Here is an 8,766-nt window from a genome sequence, read left to right on the forward strand (position 1 = left end):
CTGGATCAACTTCAACAAGAGTGCCCTTTTCCTTGTTCCTGCTCATAAGAAAGAGAAGAAAACAAGAAAAGAAAAAGGAATCCTCTATGTCACAGTATAGAGATTCCCTCAGGTTAGTAGAAGAAGAAAGAGGTAGAAGAATGAAGAAGGATGAAGAAGAATTCGGATGAAGAGAGGTGAAGAGAAGTGTTAGTAGTTAAATAATTAAATAGAATAAGAGAAGAGAAAGAAATTTTCGAAAATAATTTTGAAAAAGAAGGATGTAATTTCGAAAATTAGAAATAAAAATAAGTTTAAAATTAAAATTTAAAACAATTAAAAAGAATTTTTGAAAAAGAGAGGGAGAATTTTCGAAAATTAGAGAAGGATAGGTAGTTAGGTGGTTTTGAAAAAGATAAGAAACAAACAAAAAGTTAGTTAATTGATTGAAAAAAGATTTGAAATCAAATTTTGAAAAAGATAAGAAGATAAGAAGTTAGATAAGATATTTTGAAATCAAATTTTGAAAAAGATAAGACAAAAGATAAAAAGATATATTTGAAAAAGATATTTGAAAAAAAAAAGATTTAATTTTAAAAATTACTTAACTAACAAGAAACTACAAGATAAGATTCTAGAATTTAAAGATTGAACCTTTCTTAACAAGAAAGTAACAAACTTCAAATTTTTGAACCAATCACATTAATTGTTAGCTAATTTTCGAAAATTTGATAAAAAGATAAGAAAAAGATTTTGAAAATATTTTGAAAAATATTTTTGAAATTTTCGAAAATGCTAAAAAAATGAAAAAGATATGATTTTTGAAAAAGATTTTGAAAAGATAAGATTTTTAAAATTGAAATTTTGACTTGACTTGTAAGAAACAACTAATTTTTAAAAATTTTTGACCAAGTCAACCCAAAATTTCGAAATTTTAGAGGAAAATAAGGAAAAGATATTTTTTATTTTTAAATATTGAATGAAAAACACAAAAATGACCCAAAACATGAAAATTTTGGATCAAGACACAAGATGCATGCAAGAATGCTATGAATGTCAAGATGAACACCAAGAACACTATGAAGATCATGATGAACATCAAGAACATAATTTTGAAAAATTTTTGATGCAAAGAAAACATGCAAGACACCAAACTTAGAAATCTTTAATGCATGAAAATTATGAATGCAAAAATGCACATGAAAAACAACAAAAGACACAAAACAAGAAATCATCAAGATCAAACAAGAGGACTTGTCAAGAACAACTTGAAGATCATGAAGAACACTATGAATGCATGAATTTTCGAAAACAATGCAAGAAAAATTTTAAAAGCATGCAATTGACACCAAACTTAAAAATTAACACAAGACTCAAACAAGAAACACAAAATATTTTTTATTTTTATGATTTTCTAATTTTTTTGTATTTTTATTGATTTTTTTCGAAAAACATTTTTGGAAAAACGAAAAATAAAAGAAAAATTTTGAAAAAGATTTTTGAAAAGAAAATTACCTAATCTGAGCAACAAGATGAACCGTCAGTTGTCCATACTCGAACAATCCCCGGCAACGGCGCCAATTGCTTGGTGGACGAAATTGTGATCACTTGTATGTATTTATAAAAGATGTATACTCTGAGGGCATTGTTTATTTTCTTCACAATCTCGTTCAACTAACCAGCAAGTGTACTGGGTCGTCCAAGTAATAACCTTACGTGAGTAAGGGTCGAATCCACAGAGATTGTTGGTATGAAGCAAGCTATGGTCACCTTGCAAATCTCAGTCAGGCAGAAAAAAGAGGAATTGTAATTATAATAATTAAAAAGGAATAATAAAAGGGATAGAACACTTATGCAGATTCATTGGTGGGAATTTCAGATAAGCGGATGGAGATGCTGTAGAGCTCTTGGACGCCTGCTCTCCTACTCCTTCTACTCAATCCTTCTCACTCCTTTCCATGGCAAGCTTTGTATAGGGGTTCACCATCAACTGTGGCTACTTTCATTCCTCACGGGGAAATAACCTGTGCGGCTGTCACTCGCACAGCTAACCAGTCTGGAGGCATCACCCGTGGCTGATGGCTACATCCCATCCTCGCAGTGAAAACTATGCAACGCACTCTGTCACAGTACGGCTAATCACCGGTTGGTTCCCGCTCCTACTGGAATAGAATCCCTCTTTTGCGTCTGTCACCAACGCCCAGCAGGTTAAAGTTTGAAGCACGTCACGGTCATTCATGATCGGAATCCTACTCGGAACACCACAGACAAGGTTGGACTTTCCGGACTCCCAGGATCCTACTCGGAACACCACAGACAAGGTTGGACTTTCCGGATCCAGATGAATGCCGCCAACTATCTAACTTATACCACGAAGATTCTGTTGGGGAATCTAAGAGATACGCATTCAAGCTCTGTTGCATGTAGAACGGACATGGTTGTCAATCACGCGCATTCATAAGTGAGAATGATAATGAGGGTAATCTGACTCATCACATTCATCATGTTCTTGGGTACGAATGAATATCTTGGAATAAGAATAAGAGAGAATTGAATAAAAGATAATAGAATTGCATTAATACTTGAGGTACAGCAGAGCTCCACACCCTTAATCTATGGTGTGCAGAAACTCCACCGTTGAAAATACATAAGCAAAGAGTTCAGGCATGGCCGAATGGCCAGCCCTCTCTAACGTGATCACAGGATCAAAATACAATCCAGGATGTCTAATACAATAGATAAATGTCCTATATATACTAGACTAGCTACTAGGGTTTACATGAGTAAGTAATTGATGCATAAATCCACTTCCGGGGCCCACTTGGTGTGTGCTTGGGCTGAGCTTGATGAATTCACGTGCTAAGTCATATCTTGGCGTTGAACTCTGAGTTATGACGTGTTTTGGGCGTTCAACTCCGGATCATGACGTTTTTCTGGCGTTTAACTCCAGACAGCAGCATGAACTTGGCGTTCAACGCCAAGTTACGTCGTCATTCTTCGAATAAAGTATGGACTATTATATATTGCTGGAAAGCCCTGGATGTCTACTTTCCAACGCCGTTGAGAGCGCGCCAATTGGAGTTCTGTAGCTCCAGAAAATCCATTTCGAGTGCAGGGAGGTCAGATTCCAACAGCATCAGCAGTCCTTTTGTCAGCCTTCTTCAGAGTTTTGCTCAAATCCCTCAATTTCAGTCAGAATTTACCTGAAATCACAGAAAAGCACACAAACTCATAGTAAAGTCCAGAAATGTGAATTTAACATAAAAACTAATGAAAACATCCCTAAAAGTAGCTCAAACTTACTAAAAACTATATGAAAACAATGCCAAAAAGCGTATAAATTATCCGCTCATCACATACATGATGTCTAGTCGAGTAGTAGTGAGATAGATAAGACACCCAACCAAACGGCGATATACAAAAGGATTAGATAGCAGGAAACTTTTGTCTTAATATAGTCTTGTGGTACTATCCATTGGAACAGAGGCAGGTTTAGCACCTAATAAACTAGAATTCTCCAAAAGATCAAGACAATATTTTCTTTGAGTTAAGCAAATTTCCTTTGCTGATTGAGAAACCTCAATACCCAAAAAATATTTTAATGGACCCAAGTCTTTAATTCGAAAGTGTTGGTGCAAAATAGACTTAATGGCAGCAAGTTCAGAAATAAAATTACCAGTGAGAAAAATATCGTCAACATAGACTAGAAGAATAGAAATTTAAGTACCGGTGAATTTAACAAATAGACTATAATCAGATAAGGTCTGCTGATATCCATGAGATATCAAAAGATGAGAAAATTTGTTATACCACATATGACTAGATTGTTGTAAACCATACAGTGACTTCAGTAGCTTGCAGCATTGATTCGGTCGAGGAGATGTAAACTCGGGTGGCAAAGTCATATAAACATCCTCAAAAATATTCCCATGTAAGAAAGTGTTATTGACATCCAATTGATGTATGGGCCAATGCTTCATAGAGGCCAATGTCAAAACTAATCTGATGGTGGCAGGCTTGACAACAGGGGAGAAGGTTTCCAAGAAATCAATACCTTCAGTCTGAGTGAACCCTTTAGCCACAAGAAGTACTTTATATCGATCAACTGACTCATCAGGCTTGCGTTTGATGCGATAGACCCATTTAGAGCCAACTGGCTTAACACCTGCAATGCAATCAACTAGACGCCAAGTTTTGTTCAACTCCAGAGTATCCAACTCATCTTTTATAGCACTACGCCAATTAGAGTGTTGATTGGCGTCCTTAAAAGACTTTCTCTCAATATCTAAATGTAAAGATAAAAGAAAATTATGATGAGAAGATGAAAGAGAAGAAAAAGACATAACTGAAGATAGAGGATAACGACACTTTGAGGGAGAGACATTTGTGGAGGTGAGGGAAGAATTACACAAGCAATCAGAGAGATATGCTGGAGGTCAGTTGGAATGACGAGGACGGGGTTGCTCAGGTGACGAAGAAAGTGACGTGGGATGAAGAGTGATGGTGGGTTAGTGTCTATTGCAGAACGAGGGGAGGTTGTATAACTTGAAATAGATTCGGGGGTCATGGGTTCAAGTTGGTCAAGACACGACAGTGAGAAAGAAAGAGGGGTTGTTGGAGAAGAGAAAGAATTTGATGGAAGTGGGTCAATGGGTATGGGTGAGGGTCCAACTGGAAGACTAACTGAATCTTATTTTTCAGAAGGCGTGTTTGGCAATATTGGACTGAGTGTATGGAATTTGACAATTTTTGTGACTAAGGACAAGATCATTTCATAAAAAATCACATTTCTAGAAATCTCAATTATTTTATCTTCTAAAACATAAATAATATATCCTTTAAAACCATGTTGAAAACCAATAAACACAGCCTTTTTGGCTCTTGGATCAAATTTTGATCTGTTTGTCATTAGGGTAGAAACAAAACATAAGCATCCAAAAACTTTAAGGTCATGATAATTTGGTGGATGATTAAATAAAATTTAAATGGTGTTTTAAAATTAATTGCGGATGATGGAACTCTATTAAGTAAATAAATAGCATGTTTAATAGCATAAGACCAAAAAGATGATGGAAAATTAGATTGAAACAGAAGAGCACGAGCTATATTCAAAATATGTTGATGCTTACGTTCTACCCTTCCATTTTGTTGAAGAGTTTCAACATAATTACGTTAATGAATAATTCCCTTTGAAACATAAAAATCATGTAAAATAAATTCTGATCCATTATCGGAACGAATAGCTTTGACTTTAGAATTGAATTGTGTTCCAACTAAAGTAATAAAATATTTTACATGATTTTGCACTTCTCCTTTTGATTTTAATAAAATAACCCATGTAAAGCGACTAAAATCATTAACAATAGTAAAAAAATATTTATGATTAGGAATAGAATTTTGTCGAAATTGACCCTAAATATCAAAATGTAATAAATCAAAACTTGCATTGGCTTTGTTAGAACTTTGAAAAAATGAAAGTTTCTTTTGCTTAGAAAGATGACAAACGTCACAAGCCTCATCATGATGCATAGAGATAAAAGGAAAATCTTTATGTAAATGATTAAGTCTTTGTCCAGAAAGGTGTCCTAAACGAAAATGTCATATATTTAAAGGGGTAATGAGTGAGGATTGGATGGAATTTATGGAATGTGTAGTAGATGAATTTTTACCGAAATTGAGTTCAAGGAGATATAATCTCTCTCTCATTCTGCCAAAATCAATCGTTCCCAAATTGTTGCTCTGTAGAGTGCAAGAAAAAGATGAAAGAGTGAGTACACATTTGAGTGCTGAAGTAATTTTTGAGATGAAGATAATATTAAAGTTGAAATGAGATAAATAAAGAACATCATGAAGAACCAAGGATGGTGAAAATTGAACAATGCCTTTATAAGAAACAGTAATTTGAGAACCATTTGGTAAATGAACAATAATAGGAGAAATTTATGTGTAAGAGATGAACGAAGAAAAATTTGATGCAATGTGATCTGTGGCACCAGAATCAATGATCCAAGTATTCAAGAATTAATCTCGATTTGAAAAATTGTAAACAATAAAAAAAGTAATGAAAGAACAAAGATAATAAGTAGTTGAACTTGACAAAAGCCCAAGTTGGTTTGAATGGCGAGTTTCTTTATTGGAAGAAAGTGCCATGAAAGAAGAGTGCGTTGACGAGAGGTCCAAAAGAAGCTCTTGATGAAGTTGCTAGTTTGCCCTTTCTCCTTGACCCTAGATAGAGTAGGGAGGCAGCTCAGCAATTTGAAAAAGATCTGAAATGGTTGGTTTATCCATAGATGTCAGCAGAGTTTAAGAGGAGTTCTGATACTATAATAAAATTGTGAAAAAATAAGAAAAAAAAGATGAAAAATGTTTATTAATTGATGATTAATTGAATTATGAAGATAAAACAAAATATATATAGAGCATTGCCTATGAAAAATAAAAATAAAATAAGATAAGATAAAAATATAATATAAAGATAAGATAAGATAAAATAATAAAAATTAAATTTGTTGGGTTAAATTTATAAATCATGGAATTTTTTTATTGTTTTTATGGATTAAGATGGAAGAATAATTTAATAGATAGCATCACTGAAAACAATTATACATACAATAATAATCTGAAAAAAAAAATTAGAGGACGAGAGGAAGGAGGATTTCAGTAAGTTAATTATGTATATATATTGGGTGACTGACAGAAGCGGTAAACTCATCGTAGGCGACAACCACAATAAGTGTGGCACGTTCCATGTGTCGCTAACATGCATTAGCTTATATTCATTTCAATATACTAAAATTAAAACTCCACTTTCCGCGTAAGGATTACTACTATATTGCATTATATTAGCAGAACAAAATAGGTGGGACAATGATGTGAAGAAAAAGCAATGTCAATGGCAGCAGGAGGGAGGTGAGTTAGTTAGAGAGGGCAGAGGGGAAGCTAATTAAAACTAATCTAATATTCTAATTGGCCCCGCTACTTCAATTCTTTTTTCCATGTAATTCATTATTGATTTCATAGTTTTAGTACCTAGATAGCCTTAAAAGTTTAACACGTGAAAATACACATTATGGAGTATTCATCCGGACTTAACTAATTCCTTTGATTATCGATGGTCTTTGTAGCTTGCTTGTTTTCTCGTGTATGAAAAAGTAAAGCTAGAAAAAGAATACCCCGGCCATTAAAAGATTTTAGGCAATTAGCTTGTGCTGGTCTTCAGACACACACACATTTCAGCGGGTTAATCATTAATATTTAATATTTAATATTAATAAATATTTAATATTAATTTTATTAATATTAAAATAAACAGTTTTATTAACTGTTTCTTTGATTTTTACTCAAACGGTCATGTATGAGTTACAATGTCCTGTTGTATCCATTATGCAATGAAAAATTACAACCTTTACATTTATACGTGACTTATGATTTGGTTGGCTTTGTGCTTGTATTTTAGTTTTTTTTTTTTGTATATATAAAAAGATAATTGCCCATTGTATGAATATATAACAAATACTAAGTGTATATTTTAATTTTAATTATTGAGAATTTTTTTTAAGAGAACTAAAATTTTTTTATTATTGTTTACTAAGAAATTTATTGATTTTATTGTATCCTAAAAGAGTATTGTCATCAACCCTATAGCAACTAAATATGAAAATAAATATCTCTCTAAAGAAAGCAATCTAATCGTTCCTTAGAACCACAACAAATATAAGCTTTTGTCATCTTCTTAATCATAATTTCCAATAATTTTAGAGAGATATTTTTGAAGATGGCTCAAGATCAAAACACTACGTTTCAGGTCATGAATCAAGAGTTTGTCAAGTTAGATCGCTTTGATGGAACGAACTTCAACTGTTGGAAGGATAAGATGATGTTTATTCTTTCGGTTTTCAATCTTGCATATGTGATTGACCCAAAGATTACACCAATTGTCAATGCCGCTGAAAATGTCACACCAGAAGAAAAGAAAAAGATTACTATATTAAAGAAGAAACGCGATGAAGATACTTTTACTTGTCGAGGTCATATTCTCAACACTTTATCCGATCGACTCTATGATCTCTACATGTCAATTCAATCACCATTGAAAATTTGGAAGTCTTTGGAAAAAAATACAATACTGAACGGCAATGAACATATAAGTTTATTATGATAAAATATTTTGAATTTATTATGAATGATACTATGTCTGTTATGGATCAAATTCATGCATTACAAATCCTTGTAAGTAGATTTCTTGATCTACAAGTGGTGATCCTTGAATCATTACAAGTCAGAACAATCATTTTAAAATTGTCTTCATCTTGGAATGGTTATAGAAAAAAAATTTTACATCTTGGTGAGAACTTCACAATTGAGAAATTACTAAGGCTTATACATATAGAGGAGGAAACTAAAAACGTGATACTGTGTATCTTTCTCAAAGTTTTAAAACGAATCATATTGAAGAAGACAACACCAATAAAAAGAAAAGAAAGTTTTCAAATGATCCTAAACAATACAATAAAAAACAAAGAATGTTATCATTATCACAAAAAAGATATTACATCAAAGAATGTAGACTTCTGAAAAAAGGAAGCATTAAAGGCCAATTTAGTGGAAGAAAAGAACCTAGTTGCTATGGTTGCAGAAAAAATACAAAATACACATATTGGTATGGTTACAGAACTCAACATGGCAATACAAGAAAAATCACTTGCATGGTGGTTATATTTTGGGGCTACTGTTCATGTTTGCAATGATCGTGACCAATTCAAAAATATGAAGAAATGAACAATAGAG

The sequence above is a fragment of the Arachis hypogaea genome, chromosome 3, assembly GCF_003086295.3.
Source record: "Arachis hypogaea cultivar Tifrunner chromosome 3, arahy.Tifrunner.gnm2.J5K5, whole genome shotgun sequence".
Lineage (NCBI taxonomy): Eukaryota > Viridiplantae > Streptophyta > Magnoliopsida > Fabales > Fabaceae > Arachis > Arachis hypogaea.